Source organism: Amborella trichopoda, chromosome 5 (genome assembly GCF_054954075.1).
Source record: "Amborella trichopoda isolate Santa Cruz 75 chromosome 5, AtrichopodaSantaCruz75HAP2 v2.0, whole genome shotgun sequence".
NCBI classification, from domain to species: domain Eukaryota; kingdom Viridiplantae; phylum Streptophyta; class Magnoliopsida; order Amborellales; family Amborellaceae; genus Amborella; species Amborella trichopoda.
Genome location: NC_142340.1, coordinates 5,876,064 through 5,900,515, shown reverse-complemented (window position 1 = coordinate 5,900,515; position 24,452 = coordinate 5,876,064). Strand labels below are relative to the sequence as shown.

At 35.4% G+C, this 24,452-nt stretch overlaps 1 long non-coding RNA gene and 1 pseudogene across 2 annotated transcripts in view; both read right to left on the bottom strand.

Annotated features, from left to right (window-relative positions):
- Positions 1-7,343, bottom strand: part of LOC110008037 (uncharacterized) — a 29,864-nt gene extending 22,521 nt beyond the window's left edge. The window contains exons 1-2 of the long non-coding RNA XR_016055770.1: positions 7,045-7,343; positions 6,523-6,561 (exon numbers count right to left, since the gene is read on the bottom strand). This is a non-coding gene — a long non-coding RNA (uncharacterized LOC110008037). The remainder of the gene's footprint in view (positions 1-6,522; positions 6,562-7,044) is intronic.
- A 3,999-nt stretch (positions 7,344-11,342) lies between these two features.
- On the bottom strand, positions 11,343-24,247 carry LOC18443512 (putative leucine-rich repeat receptor-like protein kinase At2g19210; annotated as a pseudogene). The gene is made up of 13 exons (XR_016055742.1): positions 23,989-24,247; positions 22,312-22,861; positions 19,495-19,985; positions 17,440-17,569; positions 17,015-17,086; positions 15,148-15,219; positions 14,981-15,061; positions 14,701-14,885; positions 13,413-13,619; positions 13,193-13,319; positions 12,554-12,619; positions 12,288-12,477; positions 11,343-12,000 (listed from the first exon to the last, which is right to left on the bottom strand). The product of XR_016055742.1 is annotated as a putative leucine-rich repeat receptor-like protein kinase At2g19210 (transcript).
- Positions 24,248-24,452: the final 205 nt, after the last annotated feature.

The window sequence follows — 24,452 nt, the reverse complement described above, 5'->3', positions numbered from 1 at the left end:
CCCCTCTCTTTCTATAACTTCTTTAGAAAATCCTAACTAATCATAGAATGATCTACATGAATCCAAAAAACTATAGAAACTTTTTATCCTACCCAAATTATTAAATTTCCCTTTTAACCCCTTCATGCTTCAAGTCCTAAATTAGTCAACAACAAGTCGATAAATCTACATCCATGCCCCCAAAAAATCAATTTAAAAAAAATAAATTAAATATTTAAACAATATAATTCTTCAACTTCTCATTTGCGATTTGCATCACACTCCCGGGGTTGGAAAAGAACTCGCGTTTGAATTTTTGCTATTGTGTCGCCATCCTCCCTTAGTTGATGGTAAAGGCCTACATCTCCATGCCATTGTTCTTTGTGAACCATGAAGCTAAACACCCTGGGTGCGTCTATGATAGTTATCCACTTGGCATATATGGTGGGGAGCACATTGCTAATCGAAGTATCAAAATTAACCGCCCAAGCTAAAGAACAAGCACCGCCTCCCACCAAAGAAGAAACATCACCTACTACTGAAAGGTAGAACCTGAGCGCCGCACTCTTCTCAATAGCTGAAACAACGTCTTTCTTTATGCCCGAACTTTTGTGGCCAACACTCTCAAATCCCATAACAGTTTCTCCTTCGCTTCACAATAATACATACAACATGGAGAAGACTCATCGAACTCGTGTTGAAGCCGAGCATGAGGCTGAGCACTTGTGTGCAGATGGGCCCTTTAATGCGGTAGTATGTTCTGATTGGAACTTCAAAAAAAGAAAATCATTAAACTCAATCCTATTTTCTTTCATCTCCCTTGAAACTTTGATTACCTCTACCATAAGCTCAACATTAGCATACCATTGAACCGGACTCCACATGATCACACTCCTAGTAAGGCTTTGGCCTAACAAACCCACCAACAACAAAGTAATGAGCACAACAATAGTAGAAGACTTATCATCTCCATTTTCATAGACAAAATATATGAATTTGCTGCATATGATCATTGAGGATGGTCTTCTAGCTGCACATATGAGGTGCATCCCCTTGGCTTGTCAACATTGTTGCAACAATAAAACCAACCTTTACAAGCCTTGGTACTAAAACAAATTGATCAAATACTATGATTATGTGATGTGGTTGAAGATGGACAACAAGGACTTGTTCATGAACGAGAATTTCTTCATCCTTATACTTACCCATGTTTTATGACTGAAGGTCTCTTGAGATGCCATAATTCTTGCATCAGGTTCTGAAGAAGATATGCCACCACTTGATGGTGCCACATGAAAATAAGCAATCTTAGTGTACACATTGTACCTCCAATAACCATCACCATTTTCTACCTGGCTGACATGTGCGTCAACCCAATTGCTTCCTGCCCTTTCACATTAATAAGAGGGGACACATATTCCTTCGATATTGTCGTATTGAAGTTCTATAATTGCAACACCTATATAGTTAGACTCAACTGAAGTCACATATTCCTTCGATATTGTCGTACTGAAGTTCTATAATTGCAACACCTATATAGTTAGACCCAACTGAAGTCTCAAATTGCTTGTCAACGTCGGTGAAGCTGAAGTTAGAGAAAAAAACACCAAAACCAGAAAAGTCTCCATGTTTTAAATGCAGAAGATCCAATTGAAACCAATCACTCAATGTTCCGTCTGCTATTAACACTTTAATAGAGGAGCTTTCCCAATAATAATTATGCTCAAGACGAATCAAAGCATCACCACATTTCATTACAATGACTACAATATGGTCACCCACAATAACATCGCATGTAGGCTCCCCACAAACATGCTCGAGAATGCGAAGAGCTTCATTTAGAACTCCAATAGAAACAACCTTACAATATCCTTCAGCTCTATAGCCAGCATGGTTGAGCATTGAATCTGTAGATAGAAGGTATCAGCTTTGGTACAACTGCCACCACTAAACCCACATTTCAGAGTCGGTGTCTGCTTAATTGCTTCTATACTCTTCTTGCTTTTGTTATGACATTCGGCGATTAGAGGGTGCCCAAATACTGTGCATCTCATAGGCATCCTAACATGACATTCTGTGCATACTGAAAATGTTACATTGGTATGTATGTGCAATGTCATTAGCATCAAGCACATAGGAAAATGAGCCTTCTCTTACAGCGCAAGAACGAACTATTTGACCTACTTGTGAATACTCAGATCTTGCATAATTTTGCATAATTGAGGGGTAGGTATTGGGCTTATTTGGTTTAGGTTTTGGAGTTAGAAGAGAGGGAATAGAGTTAGTTGCTTCATCAAAGCAGAGTACCAACCTATCATTGGCCCATGCACTAGTGAACATAATATGCACTACTTGGTGAGTTTCCCCTTCAGTAAACCCTCTAACTGAGAGCCCAAAGGAAATTATCATCAATTCCTTGGTATGCGTCTCCCATGGCACCTTAGTAAAGGTTGTCAGATTGGGAGTAGAACCACACCTTCTTGTTTAGAAGACTCAAGTGGAATCTCCTCACTCAACGACAACAAAGATAGTTTATGTCTGTCCATCAACACTTTGCTTTGATATTCTCATCCAATCCCAAATCCCCTTTGACTATAATTGTAGGTTGCTCTTCCATGTTCACTATCAACGAATAACATGCAAATTCAACATTGTCTTTAATAGAAGTAAAGTTCAGAGTTAAAATCTCCTTCTATATGACACAATGATGCATTTGTTCATCATTAGATTTAGAATCCTCCATCCTTTCATTGATAAAAATTTCAGACATATTGCCAACTATCTCCTTTTCTAGCATGTTGATCTACAATTACATCTACCTTCTTTCCATTACATTTAGGGCCTTTCATACGTTTCAATCCATCCACCTTCCTGGTGCCAAATCTACGGTTTTCTTTGGTCAAGAAATCAAATACCTTTGTCTTTGTACTTGTGTGATGCTCATGTTGAAATTTTGTTGTAGAAATAGCAACTCCCTAGGTTGGAGGTGTTGGTCTCCTAGCCTAGGAAGCTCGCAATCTGGGGATGGATCTATATGAAGTAAAATTCCTTCAATGCTCTTCTCTACACTCATCTCAGTCTACTCCCCTATGACAATAATATCGGCTTTGGAAAATAGGTTACCCATCTTTTTTCTATATTCATGCTCACGTCAATGTCGTCATGCATCAAACGCATAGTGCATCAACATAATATGAGGATGTTCCCACTCAGACTCACTCTCTAATCTATGTCGATCTCCACAAAAACTCACCCAATATAGATCAAACACCATAGATCTCATCTTGCTCGATATATACTGCTACAATCTTTGTTTATACAACAACTTTTCAACCATCTTGGTCAAGTTGTCCATTTTCTTGTATACTTGTCCCGGATCGGCATTCCCACAGTGGCGACCTCCACAACCAGCCATTGTAGTTGGTAACCATCTTCGGATCCTCTTTGATACCAAATGATGCAAAAAGAGCCCAGGAAATTATATCTGGCCTTCTCCCTCGATCTTGGAATACACACAAATCAACAATGAAAGGAGGAAAGTATGGCGGTAAATCAAGCCAAGAGAAGAAACACCTTTTCTTCCTTCATTAAAAGACCCTCTCTACAAGACTACCACATCCTGTCTAATGGGGATGCCCCACCTCTTAAATAAAAAATAATTAAAAAAATAAAATAAAAATATATCTCCCTCGCCCCACCTCCTCTCTCTCTCTCTCTCTCTCTCTCTCTCTCTCTCTCTCTCTCTCTCGACAATTCATATGATCTCCACCTTTTGCTCATGTGACATCCCCCTCTCCCTTCTGTGCTTAAAGAGAAGTTCCAAACCAGCCAACAACAAGAAGAAAAATACACTCATGCCCCTAAAAATTCAATTTAAAAAAATAAAATAAATATTTTAATCAATCTAATTCTTCAACTTCTCAGATGCAATTTGCATCAAGTTTCCCGGTATTAGTTCCTTCTTAGATGCGATTTGCATCAAGTTTTCTGATATTAGTGCAAGGCATAGGATCCTCTCCAATTTTAAGGTCAAGATAGCACTTAGAGAGAGAGAGATAGGATCCTCTCTCTCTCTCTCTCTCTCTCTCTCTCTCTCTCTCTCACACACACACACACACACACATGCATACATACCACTCGCTTTCTCCCACCCATATTGGAGTCTAAGACCACTTCAGTGTTTGCTTTGTGTCGTGTTCCAACACTTAGACATGGGTCCACCACCTTATCCATATTTATCAGAATCATCTATCAATTGATAGCCATGTTGACACATCTGCCATGCAGTGTGCACCTAACAGTCCACCACCTTATCGATATGTACCGGATTCATCTGTCCTTTGACAGCCATATCGACACATCTGATACATAGTGCGGACCTAACAGACAATGTGTATCATGGTGTAATAACTTAAGGAAATGTACATAAAGAGACCATTTACTTTTGTACAAGGAGGTTACAATTATAATTGACCGTTAGATTTAAAATTGGGTACTTGAGAATGTGTCATTGTTTGGACATAAAGTCCAAAATAAAATTTCTCGAATGTTGTGATACACATTCATCTATTTGATTTCACATCCAATTACCAAAAATGATGGTGACCTCCTTGTATCAAAAATAAATGGTCTCATAATTTACAATCTCATAACTTAATTGTTGTTGTTGGATTTGAACCCACAAGCTCTTAATTTTAAAGCGTGCAATTTACCACTAAGGGCAAATGATAATTACTACATATATTTTGGGAATTTAATGGTTAAGGGCCATTATAAAAGGCAATCATCTATAAATGAAAATAATATTTGTTAATCTTTCAATAATGAAATATTTTTCTTTTAGATCTTATATTTTTTATATTTTTATGGTTTATTATTATAAAACTTTTTCATAGATTTATTATTACGAAACTTTTGAATTTTTATATAATTTGCATGTTAAATTTCATACAAATACTTGTTTGGACATGTCAGGGCCGTAGTGACTTTTTTGGCCCAAAGTATTATACATGTGCTAGACACCAGCACTTGTACCATTGCGTTGGTGTCTTTGTCAAGTGCAGTAAGCAGTGTCAGAAAAAGCCAAGAGAGGCCGTACAGTCAATAACAACCATGGGTAAGCAATGGGAAAGAAAAAGAAACAGCTATGAATAAGATTTGTACAAGCACAAACCTTCAAAAATTGAAAAGCTACAGTCAATTAATATGGGGAATGAAGTGATAAGTGAGGAGCATTCCAATAAGGATTTGGAATCATAAACAATTCAATTAAAAATGTTATGCATCTAGGCCTCCTTAATAGGAGAATACTTGGATTAAAGCATAAAAACAAATTAACTTGATTCGTCATCAGCAGAGTCTTTTTCCAATTATTTGGTGTCGGCTACACGAATCTTAGTCCGTCATTCTGCCTATCAAGGGTCATACCCTTAGTGAAACTATAAGTCCTCACATCTATTCTCACTACTTCCAACCATGTCCTTTTGGGCCTAACCCTATCCCTTTTTTAGCCTTCCAATTGAACCAACTCACAGATCCTAACAGGTGTTGTACTAGGTCCATTATTCATAGTGTTGAAAAATAGTTAAGATAAATCCAATATTCATAGTGTGCTGAGAAAGTTTGTGATTTCTCCTTCTTTGAAGCACATAGCATAATTAGTAGGATATGGCCGGTGTGAGAGTCATATGTCATGAAAGGAAACGAGATAAATTATGATAATTTTATTGTATCAATAGAGCCAAAAGAAATGGTCTCATGATTGCTGATAAGGGTTTACCAGCTTTACTGAGAGGAAAATATCATATTTTATGACAGTTAAATGGACATATTTGACATGTTTTCCAGATATCATACCCCAGATGGAGAGTTTCACTCTAAATTCTCAAGGCACCATCAGTTATGCTTAGATTGTGTACAAGTTAAATCTTCCAATCATCAGCAATTTACCAATAACTCCGGCAACAAATGCTCTTGATGTATCCTTAGATGATCCATTCTGTAGACCTTGATCCTAATACATTATTTGACATGTTTTCCAGATATCATACCCCAGATGGAGAGTTTCACTCTAAATTCTCAAGGCACCATCAGTTATGCTTAGATTGTGTACAAGTTAAATCTTCCAATCATCAGCAATTTACCAATAACTCCGGCAACAAATGCTCTTGATGTATCCTTAGATGATCCATTCTGTAGACCTTGATCCTAATGCATTATTGACAAGCTTAATGGTAGACAGTCTAGCTAACATGGATGTAATTTATCTTCGAGTCGGGGTACTAGGAATTCAGGCCACCATAGATCAGGCACCTTCCCCTCTTTGTTTGATAAGACTTTCTTTAATGGAGAAAAAAAAACAGCTTAACAAAGAAAGTGCACACCTTGCCTTCATTACATCCAATCTGCATGACTGAACATATCTTTACAAAGAAGATATACTACAGTTATATAAAACGAAAAAAAAAAAAAAATACAAATATGAAAGAAACATTTAAAAAAGAAATACAAATAGGAACAACAATTAATAGAAAAGAAACGTACCATGAACAACCGTCCAAACAGTGTCTTAGAGCCCTAAACCTACAAAGCAGTACATCAAGTGAGGAAGAGAGGTACCAAAACCACAAACTATCAAAGACAACTGAATAAAAATTCAGGCAACAGATAATAGATCCACACAACACCATGAATACATAAGAATTTCACCAAATTTCTGACAAAACGGCTCCAAATAAACAATTGAAAATCCCTAAATTTCGCAAAAAAAAATTAGAAAAAAACCCAGCTTTGATTACAACTCCCCGACCAAATTTGTTCCTAAATGAAAAGAATTCGATTCATATTCAACCAAAATCACCCTGAATCTGATGAAATTTTAGTCGAAATCGAGGCGAACTTTATGGCAATTTTGTCATGGAAGTTTGGCGGTGCATTTTAGTCGCAAAACTTGGATTTCAAAATTCAAAAACGAAGGTGAGAATATTAAAACAAGCACCAGGAACATATCTTGTTGTGCCTAGAAACCCTGGAAAGAACCCTTCAGGGTGGACAGATTTTAGTCACCTTTACTTTGGGAGAAAAATAAAGTCCATGTAAATCATTTCGTCCCATAATCAGTCTATTAATCTAAGGGAAGTTATGAAATTGCGCGTAGGATTGATTATGAACTAGGGATTTAAAAAGCGCCGAACTCATTCGCTGAGCCACCTCGGACCCTGAGGATCCTGTCCTGCTCTCGCTCGGACCTGACACGGGTAACGTCCTTTTTAGTTTCTTCATCTGAAAAAAAAATTAAACAATCCAGGGGCACCTCCAACTTTTATCATAATCATATAATTTTGGTTTAAAGAATTATTAAGATTATCTTAAAAATTATTTTCATATCTAACTATAAAATTTTAAATTTCAAAAAAAGGTTAAAATCAAGTAGATCTATAAATATATGAAAATTTTGAGAATGGACGGTCTAGATAGTATGTTACAAGATGCATTGTTTATGGGATTCAAAATCTTTTTTTTTTTCATATTTATATATCGTGATGTCGAGATGATGACAATGATCAATTAGAAAGTTTTTTAATATTAAAATAATCTTTTCTGATGGGTTTTTTAAGTGCATCTTTACTTCTACATTTTAAGGTTGCAACTTCATATAAAATTTTTCATATGGTGTGGTTTCTATTAGGTTTCAACTTTAAACAATCCAATTAAGGCGGACCTCCAAATTTTATCATAACATGTAATTTTAGTGTAAAAAAATTATAGGATTATCTGAAAATCTATTTTCATATCAAATTATAAAATTTTAAACTCTAAAAATGGTTAAAATCGATCTATAAGCATATGTAAATCTTAAAAATTGATGGTTTAGATAATGTGTTGCAAGATGCACTATTTATGAGACTCAAAATCTTTCTTTTCCCATATTCATACATCTCGATGTTGAGATGATCAATATGAGGTTTTTCAATATTAAAACAATATTTTATGATGGATATTTTAGGTGCATCTTTAATTCTACATTTTAAATTGCAACCTTATATAACTTTTTCCTTTTATCTAATTATAAATAGCATCACCAGTCACTCGTAGGGGTGGTAATGGACCCGGACCCGACCCAGGACTCTTGGGGTAGACCCGATCCGTGGTCTGGGTATCGGTCCAAATATTGGACTCCACGAGTCAAGTTCGGGTCCAAATCTTGGACCCCTAACACTATTCGAGTATGGGTCCGGGTGATACTTTTTGAATCCCAATATATTAAATATAATTAAATACATAGATATTTTAATTTTTGAGTCAGGTCCGATCGGGTCCAGGTTCAGGTTCCACACTATATTTTTTGGTCCAGGTCCAGGTCTCATATCATTTTTTAGGATCTAGGTCCGGGCAGACCCGAACCCGACCCGAACCGACCCAACCCAACCCGTTGCACCCCTGGTCACTCGCATTTTGATAGGGAAATATAAGACCATGTAAATCAATTTTCTTGAGGATTCATAATCAGTTTAATCCAGGGAAACTTATCAAATTGCACATAAGATTTGAACTATTTAACATCGCACCATGTTTTTTATCTAATTTCAAATATCATCACTTGTCACTTGTAATTTGGGAGGGAAATAAAAAATCATATCATGAGGTTCCATAATCAATTTAATCTAGGGAAACTTATCATACTGCACATAAGATTAGAACTATTCGAAATAGCATTATCTTGTTTATCTAATTCGAAATTGCATTCCTAGACCCTTGTAATTTAAGAGGCAAGTAAAGGCCACATAAACCATTTTCTAAGGTTTTTTAATCAGTTTAATGCAGGGAAACTTATCAAACTGCATGTAAGAATTGACCTATTCAACATGATGATGACCCCCATCTTCTAATTCCAAATTGCATCGCTCATTTGACCAAATTTGAAATAGGTACACGTGGGTTTTGAAATTTATCAAAGCATATCTATGATAAAATATTAAAAAGTTCAACTGTTTAAGTGTATATAAGTCTAGTGGAGAAAAGTACATAAAATGGAATATGGAAATAATGATTTATTTCTTAAAAATTCAGAAAATTTCAAAAATAATACAATATATATATGTGTGTGCGCGCTCATGCGCACGCGAGTTTCTGTACATTTGAACCAATCACAATCCAAATCATATATAGAGGGATGGAGTTTTGGTTTGTCAACATCTTCATTTTATTCAAGTGCAATCTCCTTTCAAAATCCGTGTTAAAGATGGACTTTGGATATGAACTTAACACATCAATAATCTTGATCACAACAATCATGAATTTTAAAATAAATTTTAATTATAAAAATTTTATTTTTAAATTTTATTTTTGGACTTTTTTAGATAGTTCATTTTACTTCCTTCGGCATAGTCTATTTTAAGATTCAAAATCTGATTTTCTTTTTCCACATCTATGTAGTTAGTAACTCAAAATAAAAGTTTATTATTCACACAGTGATTTTAAAGTGGATCCTCCCACCTAAATAGTTTTTTCTTTTTTCCTTTTGTTTCCTAATTGAGTAAGTATTCAATGTGATCCCACGACAATAAAACCCAAATAGTTTTTTATCATCAAGTCTTATAACCTTCATTTTACATAGTGGACTTGATTCTCTCACTCCCGTGAATGTAACCCATATGGGTGAACCACGTTAATTTTCGTGTATTCGGTGCTTGTTTTCTGGCTTTTATTGAGCTTATTGCTCTTTCTTCATGCAAATGCATACACCTTTGTTGACAAATTCAGTTGGGTCCACACCTAGAGTGATCGCAAAGAATTTTACATGCTCATGTTGTGAAGTAATTGAATGTCTTTGCAGGCAATACTTTAGTTAGTTATATGCAGTGAGGGATTGTGGAAGATGGGAATTTGATTTCTGACCAAATGCAGGAAAGGAATGTTATAAGTTTTAGAGAGAATGGGAGTGTTCCAGAGAGAGAGAGAATGTGTGTGTGATGGAGAATAAAGGGGAGAGGAGAGCATGGGCTCTAGGCAGAGGTGGTCGGGGTGACGGATATCGCAACATGATGTTCGGAGTTCTACTCTCACCAGGTCCCAAGTTAACATCCAAAACAAAGGGAGACAGAGAGGAGGAAGAAGCGCAATTACAGTGGGACTTTTGGCGAGAAAATAATGAGAAAGTGGAACAAGAGGGAGAAGCCCGAAAGTTTAGAGCAAAGGGAGTGTCACTTGAAAGGAAAAAAAATGAGTTTTTTCTTTGGATGCGGTTACCATGCGGCCAAGCCTGTACATGTAGAAATCCGGGCTTAGCAATAAATATACTTTTTAAATATAATTTGATCTTAATTTTTAGAGAATATATAATCTTTAACATGGAGATCATGAATATGAAAAAATAAACATATTTTGAAAACTAAAAATAATAATTATATTAAAAGAATTTAGACCGTTAGTTAGAATTGTTCTTAGATGGACCGTCTATTTGCATCCATCTTTAAGATGGATGTTATATATATCTCTGGATCGCATATTGTAAAAATGTGATCTAGCCTGCATGAAGCAATTGTTCTTTTTCTTTTAACCCTGATTTTTAGCGGTGAAAGACGATATTTACCCATTATTATTGTCCCCTAAAAGCTAAGAGGCTGAAATTTCTAATATTTTTTTGGGGTTGGATTGGCGTGTGTGAATAAAACCCCTTCTATTCATTTTCTCCTTTAATTACTCAGTAACTTACATTAGCACCACTTTCATTATTACCTCGCCACCACCAACCTAAATTTTTGAATAAACAATTGTGATGAAAAGACAAGCATGTGTACGTCCAATAATGTTTTTTAGGACTTTGGAGGGCCATGATCTTACTTCACAAAAGCACCTCTACAAAAAGAAACAAAGTCTCGTACAAACATGCAGAACGTTTTACATTTAGTGAGAAACATTGCATGAATCCATAGGTGTAGGAAAAATTGAACCGAAACGGTCAACGGGGTATAGGGCCGGAAGCGGTTACTCAATACTAACTAGGAAATCGGTTAGTTCAATTGGCCTAACCGGGCAAGTCCCAGGCGGTCAAAAAAAAGTTAAAAAAACAAAATAAATACAAAAAAAAAATATGAAAAATATATTTAAAACATGGTTAAACAAATCAGTGCCCAGGGATATTTTTGAATTTTTTAAAAAAAGATGGAAAAAATGTAAAAATAAGTATTAATGACCAAAACAATTTCCAATCTTTGCCAAAATGATGAAAAATATTAAAAACTACGTTTCAAACAAAATATTTTATTTTTGTGATTTTATATATTTTGTTTCTAATTTTCTTAACATACCCCCTGCCGGTTCACCAAAACCGGCTGAAAGGCAGCTCCGATTTGACAGCCCGATTTTTCCTATGCTGGTCAATACAAACCATGCAAAGATCCTGTTGTATGTTCTTACACTTTTAAAAGATTTATGACATTGCAAAATCAAATAAATGAATGGGCTCCCCTGACAATAATTAAACATCTCACATGGGACACCCAAGAAAAAGATGCATACTCTCTCTCTGTCTCATACACACACAATGGGAACATGGTAAGTGACTGCCATTACTTACCTCACAATTAGCCTTCTTCCTACCTTGGTAAAGGATAGAAAACCGATTGTGAATTAGATTGAATTAGATTACTTGAATTCCTCGACTGTGACCTTGATTTCTTTCCTGAAATCCTTTTAAGACGGGCAACTTCTAGCTCAAGCGATCCCTTCAATTCATGCACAACATCACTCATTGTAGGCCTCTTTATGCCAGTATGTGGCGTACATGCCATTGCTATCTCTGCAACTTTCCACATGGAACTAGTGTCATACTGCCCTTGCATCCTTGGATCAACAATGCTCGCAATGCTCCCTTTCACAAGATTGGGAGTTACCCACTGTATGATATGAATTCTTTGTTCATTCACAATTATAGCCGGCAGTCCCGTTATGAGCTCTAAAAGGACTATTCCAAAGCTATAAACATCACTCTTCTCATTCAACTTGTTGGTAATGTAGTATCTGCAGATATTTAAACATTTTAAAATATCAGGCTTAACTAGAGAATCAACTTTGTACATGCAGATATTGCGGCAGTCTACAAGATTATGCTGGACTAGATAACAAAAGGTAAAAGGACATGAGCAAAGTTTGTAGTGTCTCCCCTCCTCTCTCTCAATCTGGGGGACATAAAATGAAGATTCTAGTACCCTTACAATTAAGGGACTAAGCCTTTAACTTTGAAGTGCATTGGCTTGGTCAGTCAAGAGAACAGGAAGACATATATAAATAAGGAGAACATGACTTACTCAGGGTCAACATATCCTGGTGTTCCAACAACTACAGTTGATATATGCGTATCTCCGTCATTTGCCCAGGCCTTGGATAAACCAAAATCTGCCAATTTGGCTTCAAGTCTTTCATTTAAGAGGATGTTTGATGTCTTCACATCCCTGTGAATGATGGGTGGTTTGCAACCGTAGTGTAGATACTCCAATCCTAAGATAAAACCAAGATTTCAATTTGATGACATTGATAGAAAACTTAAGAATTCGCATCACTTTTCCATGTACACCTTGTGCAGCACACAGTGCTATTTGAAGACGCTGCTCCCAATTGAAGACTCTTGAGCTATGATCATCTGTAAGATACAGTATGCTTATATGAGTTGTTTTCATGCCTTTGTAGGGAATTTGTTTGCAGTATTGTGCTTTTATAATGGCCTAAATAATTATTTATTTTAAGAAACCTCCTACAGCACCAAAGAAGCATAAGTATATTGATGCAGGAAGGAAAGGTTGGAAGTTAAATTCACCCTTTTTTCTGAACCATAAACAAGTAAAATCAGCAATAATGGAGAAAGAACATGGCTGTAAATCAAACCAAGAGAAGAAGAACCTTGTTCTTTCATAATAAAAAAATTCATTCTCATAATATATGCCTCTCAAAAGTATGGCATCCAACCTTTTATAGCCCTATGAAACCCTAATTTAACTTGAAATCATTTAAGACTCTAACTACATATGAATTTTAATATATGTCTTTTCATATGGCTTCCAATACGAGTCAAGACATCTCTACTGTGATCATTATGCACTGATGCCGACATTAGGATATGAGTATCGATTATTGATACAAGCATAGTAGTAAACAAGACACCTAATTTTAAGCAAAGTTAATACCATGTTTATATTCGTAAAAACTTGATACACACCTAACAGAATCCCTTGTAAATTTCCTTTTGCCATATACTCATATATAAGAATCATATTATTTCCCTCCTCACAGAATCCTATAAAAGCTGCTAAGTTCTTGTGATGAACTCGCATCAACAGTTTAACCTGCAGAACATATTCCAAATTTTGATTTATTTCAAAGTCAAAACACCCAAGAAAGAATTGAAATTACATTTAGCTTTGTTTTCAGTAACTAACCTCCGCTGAGAATTCCTTAAATCCTTGCCGAGATGCAGAAGACAACACCTTTACAGCAACATGACGACCATCATTTAGGGATCCCATAACCTCCTCTACCAATTACATTCTTGAAGTTATTGGTAATGCTTACAACCTCTGAGTATGCAAATGCTCTGGAGCCATTCATTTCAGATGGAGATTGCAGCTTTCCTTTGCTCATCTTCACTGCTTCGAATGAAGGAGATTAAGAAAGGCCTATGTGGCTAAGCCCTCATAATTATGATAAGATTATATTTCTTGAATTTTTACCTAATATTATCAAGAATTTGATATCCTAGTTTCTATTGTATTTCAACCAGTTTAATCAAGACATCTAAAATTTATGCATTTTCATAACTGTTAATAAATAAGCTTGATTTTTCAGAAGACTTCCTTTTCTTTTTGTATGGTGCTTCAGGGGGAGGATTTATACTCGGGATTTGGTGTTGCAACCATCAATACCTTAACCAATCAAGTCCGAGACCAATTCCTAAGCATGTGTTCATATTCAAAAGTAATTAACAAGGAACTTTCAAATCCTGAATTCCAATACTTGAAAAGCTCCATTACAAGTATTTGGAAACCTGATCAAGTGCCCTGATTGTTGAATCCCGCAAGCAGTTGGCTTATGGAGGTGAGTTTTATTCTAGAAATTCTGATATCTCGAAATGTAGATTCAATTATAGGATGAACAAAACATACAAGTTGCCAATTGTACATCACACGAAAACTGGGAAAGAATATGGAAAGGTACAATCACAAGAAAATATGGAAAGAAGACCTAGCTTAGAAAAATAATGTGGCAAAGAAAGGATTGGATGCACAAAAATTTATGAGCAACAGTGTGAATTTAGAAAGGATGAACACAATATCTGATATCTTAAAGTGTAGATTCAATTATAGAATGAACACAACATAAAAGTTGCCAATTGTACATCACATGGAAACTGGGAAGGAATATGGAAAAAATACGGTTTAGAAAAACAAAGTGGCAAAGAAGGACTGGAGGCATAAAAAATTCATGATTAACAATCTCTATTTAGAAAGGGAATTGGTCAATTGTGATAAGGTTAAGTATCTTGGTTGTTTTTTTCACAAATTTCAGGAGATAGAGGCAAAGCAGAGATAAATATATGCCATGAACTTGAACTACACAGGAAAACATTATTACTTCTATGTAGAGAGCTCCAGTTCAGTTAGTCTTTAAATATTCTGTATTCTATTTTAAAATATCATTTCAAAATCTTTGACGAGTACATGAAATTACCTTGAAGGTTCCTTATCTTCCATAATAGCAACATAAAGAAGGCAGAGATAATCACTATTCCCCCAACAATAGATACTATTATAACAGCTTGGGGGCACTGGCTATGATTATTACGTCCCATTTGTACACTATCTCTACTCTGACCACAAGAGGGGGTCGAACAAAGACTGGGATTCCCATCAATTCTGCACAAAACAAGTTCGCAAAGTCAAACAAACAGTTAATAGCATAAACATCGAAGTACAGTGGAAAACTTACGTCATAAAAAATCATACTAAACCTTATAGCAAGTGACTGACTATTATTTTTATCCAATAAGGCCCTTGGGACTGACCCACTAAGGTTGTTGTCTCTTAAATCTCTGCAAACGGTAATGGACAAGCATAAAAAAACCTCATTGTGTTCTTTCAATGACAAGATAGCTAGAGATATAGCATTCATACTTACAGTATCACCAGTTTTGGGAGATGGGACAAAACATCAGGTATGGTACCTGTGAGACTGTTGTTGGATAAATTCCTGAATCAAGAGAGGCAAATAATGCAAAGTTGTGAGAAGCTACATATGTCTCAATAGAAAATTGAAGCAAAATATATATATTTTTTTAAAGGTAAATTTCCCTAATGTTTGTGTTGATTGTAACTTAATTATGTTCTATATGGAAACAGGTGCAATAAGAATATGCAGATTTTAGCAGGTGAGGTGTTCATCCTCATGATATCAATCAATAAACCAGCAAACCAAAAAATAGAACATACAAGTACTTCAATTGGATGGGAACTTATGGGAAAAAAAAACGTGTAACTTTTCAGCTAAAGACGGACTTCACAAAGAAACTAAATACATTCTTCATAGAGGGTAGAGGCAGCCAGAGGAGAATTATGAGAATCCAACTAATGCGGAACCACACAAAGGATGGACTTGTTACCCATAAGCAAAGTTGGACATAATTGTCAAACCAATTAATTTGGCAAAGGAAATGTGAGGAGACATAGAATTTCCAGCAAATTTAAATTTTATATTCCATTAATGAAGAGAGGATTTCAAATGATGAAATGTAGAACAACTAACAAAAAGTGGATATGACTACCAATGAAGTCCAAGACTTTATCATAAGGTTCCCAAAATATCTGGCCTAAATTTAAAATACCCATGTGCATTTCAACCAAAACATGAATTTTAAAGTGAAATTCTAAAACTACAGATATAACATTGACGTGATTAACTCGGAAATCGAAAGCGAGACATTTTCGATGAACATCATAAGCAACTAATGGATAAAACAAATAATTGACAACCCTACTCCAGTGCACTACCCAAAAGTCCAAAACTAAGCATACCGAACTCCCAAGTTTGCATAATAACTAATTTTTTTTTAAAAAAGTTGAAACTTGAACTAAGGAGTTCAACCTAACACAGACCCACCCACATAAAGCAAAATTAAAATGCCAAAATTTCCCTTGAGTTTTTCTTTTTAATGTAAAAACTCCCTTGAAATCTCTCTAAATGATGGCAGTCTTCAACTACTGTTAACAAAAGAAAGAAAATTCAAAGCCTTCTCCCTTTATGAAGAGATAGAACAAGTGCAAAGGGAAAGACACCTGCACCGAGCAAGCAAGCAAGTGAATGTTGAATAATATAATGATTCCTTCATTACCAAACACCTCATACCTAAAGTATTGTGGCCTTGTAGAAGAGGCTCAAGGATCTGCAGTAGGAGCCAGCTGGGAGATGAATGCAAATGGCATTTAAAAGCAAAGATTGTTACAAGGCACGAGTGCTCTAGTTCCCAATAGAAAATCGACTTCAACATTAATATGACCAAGCTCATAGTAGAAAGGAGGATCCTAACAAAGCAACATTATCTTCATTAAGAGGCAACGACAGACCAGCTTTACATTTTTGTCATTCCAATTTTATTTTTAAATTTTTGATAGATGAATAACATCTCTTTCAGTCACATTCTATATTGGTCTTTATCGATTTGATAAGTTATTAGGATTCAAAAATATGGTGGAACCCGCTTATCATTATTGCATTAGCAGTATTGTTATCATTAAAGTAATTATTAACAACATGATAACAACCACAAGGACAGCAACAACAAAAGCAACAGCAATAAATGGGAGAAATGGTGTAACTTAAAAGTTCCTTGAGGTATTAAGAAACGAAGTTAACATGTTGAGGCAACCAATTGTCACTATTTATTTCTCGAAAAATATATAATTAAGTGAATTTCAAAAAACTATATCATTGATTGAGAAAATAAAAATTAAACCTCAGAGAATACATGTGGGTTTGTGTTAGTACTTACAAAGATTGAATTTCTTTGAGGCCCTCTAGTGCTGCTGATATTCTACCACTCAATCCACTCCCCCCTAAATTCCTATAAAATAAACATGTGATTAAAACAAACAAGATTAGAATTTTGTAACAAAATCCACATGAAATTGGATCGCAGAAAAAATTCAAGGAAGAGCAGTTTAGTCTATTAAGTGGATAAATTCAACTATTTCACTGATTGCAAACCAAAATACAGTAAAAATCGGCCAAATTCCAATCCAGAAATTCAGTCCCCTTCAAATTTTGGACCAAAATACAGCATTATAACTTCAAACAAAAGTTGCCTAAATTTGGGAATCTAACCTCCATAAAATTCACTGATTAGGGTATTTACTGCAATTTCAGAAATTTGGAACCTAAACGCTACTTTTAGTTTTATTGAAAATGGAGACTTACAAAGAAATGATTTTTGGAGTTGGCGAATCGCTGCAGTTTAGGGCATCCCAACTGTAATTTCTAGGAAGGCAGGGATCGCCATTCCAACCTTTAATTCCATAAACCCTCTTCATAGCCATGAAAGCTTCAACTGTAAAATGAAAAATCAACTTTCTGTATCCGCAACTAATCCAGAATCTAATTATTATTTTCCGTCTCAGATCTCACTTTCTATCCCTCTAGAGAAAGAAAGCATAGAGAGAGACGGAGGCATGGTTTTTTTAGAGAGAGATTTATTTTTCTTTCGCCATGACCAACGGCTCTCTTGCTACGCGGGAAAATTGAACTCAGTTCATACACAACTGCATTAGATCATAATCACCGTTCGTGTCAGAGATAGACGGTACAGGTAAAGGGGGTTGCAATATAGAAGCACAGAATAATTCAGGTCTTGGCTGGAGAGACGTTGACTACCATAGTCCATCTTGAATACGGGCGGTGGAGATTACCTAATGCAGAGCATGGTTTCCTTTAAAAAAATAGGGAGCAGGAACAGTACCATACATTATAGGATTATATTGCTCAAAAACTCTTACCCAATATCAACAGCCCATTCCATGGCCGGTGGAGCTCATTTTTTATTTTATTTTTTTTCTCTCTTTTAGAATGACAAAGACTTCACATTGTAGTACCTGCCACTCTCTTATCAGGTAGAGCGGAGATTTGGCATGAAAATTTGGGAAGATGTATTCTACTCGTAGATGCATATGGTTTGATATTACGATTCGTCATCCGGTTCATGTTTATCAAGCGATAATGGATGAGGAGTGTTGTCTACTTTTATAACCATTCAGTTTTTATAACGAATTGTTTACCATTTTGTTCTTCAAGGAAGATGGACTTTGGGTATGAATATGCAAATGCTATATTTGTATGAAGTATAGTTTCCGGTCCCCTAAAAAAATATAACACGGGCAACAACTCATCACCAACCGTTCTTATAAAAACATAACCAATAGATGTTTAGGTTGAGTACTCCACTGCATAATTAATGGAGGACTATTTACTAAAAAATTGTAAATGGAGATGTCAAATATTTGCTATGTGGGTATACACATGTAGGCCTCCATCATCTGATTTTATGACCCCTGTTTCACCCACACCATTATTTTTCTATTGTAAAACAAGTGTGAGCATTGCGAGATAGATAAGTAGGCTTATGAGCAGCATTTGAGAACAAGGAATCCAGTTCGGGCTAGAACTCATTAGGGCTTGGAGCACAAGTTAGCCAAACTTACTCAGTTGAGTTTCTAGGGCATGTTTGGTATGCATGAACATATTTTTGTGAAAGTATTTTTACACCAAAAAAGTCCCTCATATGATCAAATGTAGGATTTTTCACACCAATTAACAGAAAAATCCTACACTTAGTCATGGTAAGGGAGTACTTTCATCTAAAAATACTTTTACAAATTTTCACGTATACCAAATGTGCCCCAAATAAAATTCAAAGGAGAACCAGGCCTTGAAAGACGTACCCTATTTTTCAGGTTTTCCTATTGGTTCTAAGCAACTTATGTGACTCAATGCTTAGGTCACCCGTTTTTGTATCGATGTTTATGAGTGCCTAGACTTGCTATCCTCCATCCATGTCAACCAACGGATGGTGGAGACGAACTGTTTCCTCACTTTGAAGTCCATAAGAGGAGCAGCAGATGGCACCTACTGTCCATAATGTGTATTCACGGTGGATGGGGAGTATGAATACCCAATTATGTGGAATCCTTGGTTCGCATGAAAATGTCTACTAAAAAATATTTTTATGTGACAAATTTTTTTCATGCAGTCAAGTGTGGGAATATTTCATACCAATTAGTCTTAGTGCATCTTTTCACAACAATTGACAACTAATTGATGTAAAAATACTCTCATACTTGACCACATGAAAGAATTTTTTCATGTGAAAATATTTTCACGCGAACCAAACGTTCTATAAACGTACAATGCATGACTCGAAAGAAAATGATAAAACATCCACACAAACATCTATACGGGCAAGAGATAGAGAGAGATCACCATCTTGATTGTCGGTTGTGAACAAGGAGAGGTCCTTAAGCCTGTAAATCTCAAATGCGTTGAGAATCGGAGGAAGGGTGGACATGTCTGTCTTGTTGATGGAAACCCGAAGACCGTCGCTCAGTGTCCAAGCTTCTTTTGTGGACACAGTTAGAGCTCTCAAAAATGGAGGAATTATAGGCCTTGGATTCCATCTTTGTCCATCATTGATGAAGATGTTAAGTTCTCTGGTCTCTGTTTCATTAAGAACTTTCAGCTCTGCAAAATGGAAGGCAAAATGGAAGGAAGATTTGCTTTCACAGTTGTCTATTGGCCAATAAAATTCCAAGTTGTTTGATGAATGAGAGGGCTGGGAGGCAGTTTGCATGACTATGGATGGTGGGTTGAAGCCATTAGAAGCCACACATTGGATCACAAAGGAAGTGATTAGAAAGCCTTGAGACTGGAGATTCATTGATTTCCAAATGCGATCATAGGGGTCTTGGTCATACCTGCATGTGACATTCTTGAAAGGCCATTAATCACAGAAAGAAATACTGAAAAATGGTTAAAAGAAGGCCTAAATGAATTCTTGACAAGTAATGAATCATAGAAGAAGAATGGGCAAATGGTTAAAAGCTTCACATAATTCTCTCAAAATAGCATTGGGAAATCTATGGGAAAATCCCATCCTAATATCAAGAAACATTTCTATGTATTTTATATTGGGAAAGCTTTCTATGTTCCCCTACAGCATAGAAGGTCTATGTTCCCCTTATCCAATCGTCCATTTTTTAATGGAGCGCTCAGATTGTCCCAATTACAATGTCACGTCTCTACACTGTTTTATTTTTAATTTTTTTTCTATAAACTGTTTTGACACCAAATTTCTTACGTCCGTTCCTATATTAAACTCGATTACTAACTAAAAATACATAAAAAATATTTTCAATAACATAAAATGACCAAAATACCCCTGAAACTTTTAAGGGGTATTTTGGTCATTATTTTTTATAGGTGCGCCCCAATGAGAAGATGGCACATACCAAATTTCATATTCAAAAAAAATTGTATTAAAAAAAACTAAAAATAAAATACTTTAGGACGTCGGATCTAAGATCAAACAGTGAGGGGCTCTCTTGATAAAAATGGACGGCTGGATGGTAGGGGGAATATAGAAAGCTTTCCTTTTTATATTTTATGTTCCACTTTTTTATCAAAGGTATTGCATTTCAATTTTTTTTTTTTTTTTTTCTAATCATAAGATTAAGCTCAAATTTTGGCCATACATACTTCTCACCATCCCTCACTTGTAAAAGAATATAAAATAATTCATTGAAACAAAATGACTAAAATAACCCTTCAGGTGTTTAGGGTTTTGGATATTTTATTTGTTTCAGTTCTATTTGGTACTTTTTACTGGTATGTTTTGAGAGTACGGACACTCCAAAATTCATATTAATCTAATGAATAGCAAAAATAAATAAAAATAAAAATAAAATACAATGTGTGCATTGAAAATGTGGAGCTTAAGCGTACAAAATAAATGGAGGATACTACTTTTTATTTCAAAATTAAAATGTGATTTTTCCTCCCATATCAGTTCCTTTTTGTTGATTTGAAAAAATCTCAAATTTAATAGCCATGTAAATAAAATGCCACTGCCTTTTAGTCAAATTTCTTTTTCAGCGCATATATAATGCTCCCACTGGAGCAATTTACTCTCTCTCTCTCGCATAAGTCTTACTTGGGAAGATTATTTTTTTATTCGAAATTTTGCGAATCACCTCAAAATCACTAGATGATTATATTCAAATGAAAAAAAGATGAATTTTGATATTTATGACGCTTAGATCTCATGCTTCAAAATTTAGATGGTTTATATTCAATCGTGAAGCATTATTTTTTTCAATCCCATAGGAAATGTAATTTAGAAATATTTTTATTGAGTTTGGCATATGTGTTGAGAAGCTTATATTCCCAAAATTTACCGTCCTAATAATACTCCTAGATTGGGTTTTATCCTAGGGAGTATGGACAATTTTCTCCCGAGAAAGCATGACATCTTTTGATTATTTTTATTTATTTTTGAGAATTGCTTTTTTTATCAAATTTGTTTGTTTTAGTGTTCATAAAGATTTAAATTGATATCCCGTAAGGTAAATAGGGAATCCTTGTCTTTTAGTCGTGTAAATACGATCTATGAGTAGGGATGGAAACAGACATGGCAACCCGGCCCGGCTGAGTTGGCCACAAGGTCCGGGCCACATCTTATGGCCCAAGGGCTAGTGCCGGGTTAGGTTTAGGCCGGGTTAGGGCTAGGCCCTCAAGGCTAGTGCCGGGTTAGGGCTAGACCCTCTTCGGTCTGGTCAAAGCTTGGCTAGGCTAGGGTCAGGTAGGCCAAGGTTGGCCTGCCCTCGGGCTCCGCCCCTTGCCAGTCGTATATATGGGTGTCAATTTCGGTTCAAATTGCGATTTACATAAAAAAGCATAAAACGACTGGGAATGAACCTTAATTTTTTTTTACTTGTTTCTTAGGGCTAACCAAATTTATATTCTAACCTACTAAGCTAAAGAGACCAACCTTCAGAACAAATAAGAACTTTCTTTAAAAAGAGAAGGAAAATTATCAAAATGCACTTAAGAGATAAATATTTAACATTTTACATATTTTTTTTAACTTAATTATTCACATTTTAGTTGGAAAAAGGTTTTGATGATGATGATGGTGATGATGAGTAAAATATTAATAGTTGATAAAATTCCTATAAAAACCTTTTTTTCTCTTTTTTTTTATTTTTTTATTTTTTTTTACAAAGACGACCAGAATTTACCAACCTTATTTGAGTGGCTCCGCCGGATGCCCCCATATCCCACCTACCAAAGGTCGTCAAGGAGGTCGACTTAGTGACAGAGGTGTACATTTCATGATCCACCGATCGCAGCTCCAAAACAGAAATGAATGGAGTACTGAACCCGGTATTCACTAGACATACTGCTATAGAATCCGCAGTCGCTAGGCTGATAATCTCCGTCCAAATTTCTTCGGAAGCATTCGTCACCTTCACTGTTTCCCAATGGTTTACACCCAAGTAAAGCTCAAACTCAGGCAATTCATTCAATCCATCGTAGTTCCCGTACATGAACGATGCTCGAATCAGATATCTATGGTTGTCGACCACTGGGTAAAGATTGTAACAGTTCCTCTTTCCCTTTGGAAATGATCGAGTAGACCAGAATTGCCTTGATAGTGAAGATATGTTGTATAGGTTATTTATGGTTGCACTTATTCCGGTATCGATGTATTCGGCATCGTAAGTATAGTGGATCTTTGTAAGGGCATCTTCGTGATGATGCTCTGAGCTTCCACAGTCTATGCTTATGAATCCTGCAAAACATCACCATTTATGCAGTTAGGCATTTGAATTCTCTTTGCCTCTTGGATTTGAGGAGCCCATCTGATACTGTTAACAACTCTAAGAAAGAAAAAGGAAAATAACAGAAAAAATTATATAATCTAATATAAGGGGAACAAAGGAATGTTGCCCTAATTCCTCTTTAGGAGAGCGACCCATTATAACAAGTACTGCCAGAACTGTCACTGGTTTAAAAAATTTGCTAAGGTTAAAGATCAGGTTTTGTTTCAATTTCATTTATTTCAAATTTGCTAAGGTTAAAGACATGGTTTTGTTTCAATTTCATTTATTTTAAAATTAATCAAACTACATGTTTTTTATTTGCTTCACTGTATAACTAAAACAATAGGTTGTTTAAAGTTTTATAATTAGAGATGAAAATAGATTTTTAGGTCATCCTAAGAATTTTTGACACCAAAATTATATCTTATAATAAAATTTGGTGATGCACCTACTTTGATTGTTTAAAGTTGCAACCTTATGCAGACACACCCTTCTATATAATTTGGATATTTATTAGTGAAGATTGGGGCATACCCTATTTTTTGTTTCCTTTCTTTGGAATTCTTTTAAATTACTCGGGGTGTGTCCGAGTGGACGTGAGTAACTCACACTGAGCCTGAGCTGAGTACCTGGCCAGAGGCAAGTTTCAAAACACTTAATCAAATCAATTTAATGATATATTAACAATTGAATCTAATACTGAAGAAAAGGTATCTTAAACAAAAATTTCAGCATAAATAAGCTTAAAAAGTAAAAGCTTTTTAACTAAATGATCAACTATGACAAAGTAACTGAAAATTGAAAATTTAAGTAAAAGTTCTATTATTTCTAACATATTCTTCTCAAAAAGTAAAAGCTTTTTAACTAAATGATCAAATATGACAAAGTAACTGAAAAATTGAAAATTTAAGTAAAAGTTATGTTATTTCTAACATATTCTTCTACAATCTAGCAACATTTTCTTTAACCATAGGCCAACCTCTAATGATCTCACAATAATACCTAAAATATGATGCACGAAAAAAAAAGAAAGAAGAAATACTATCATTATGTAGAAAATAAGCACCAAATTATTAAGGTACGATGATAAACATACCCTCATGAGTGCCAAACACCAGGGCAGAACACAATGAACACATGACGAGAGGGGCAAAGAACCCATGTTTCAGCAACATTTATTCTTAGCAAAGTGAATTGGGAATGCTGCACCGATTCACGTCTTGTACGAGGATAAAATAGAGTGAACCAAATTCTTTTAGGCAGGGCAAAAGCAAGAAAGAGTGGGCATAGCAGAGAGAGAGAGAGAGAGAGAGCTTTAAATGCATGCTTGATTTTTATGCCTGCTAGTCATGTTAGAGAGAGACGTGTTAGAGAGAGGAGGGCTGTCAAATAGGCCCAGTGTAGTTGTTATTTTATAAAAAGTCTAAAAAGTCCATATCTTATTTATGATAAGATTAGGTGTATAATAGATTGGTTTTACTATGTTAGAACACTCTTCGGGCCACGTCTAATGATACTCGAGCTTAAAAATTTGTACAATTATCACCAAAAAAACGATAC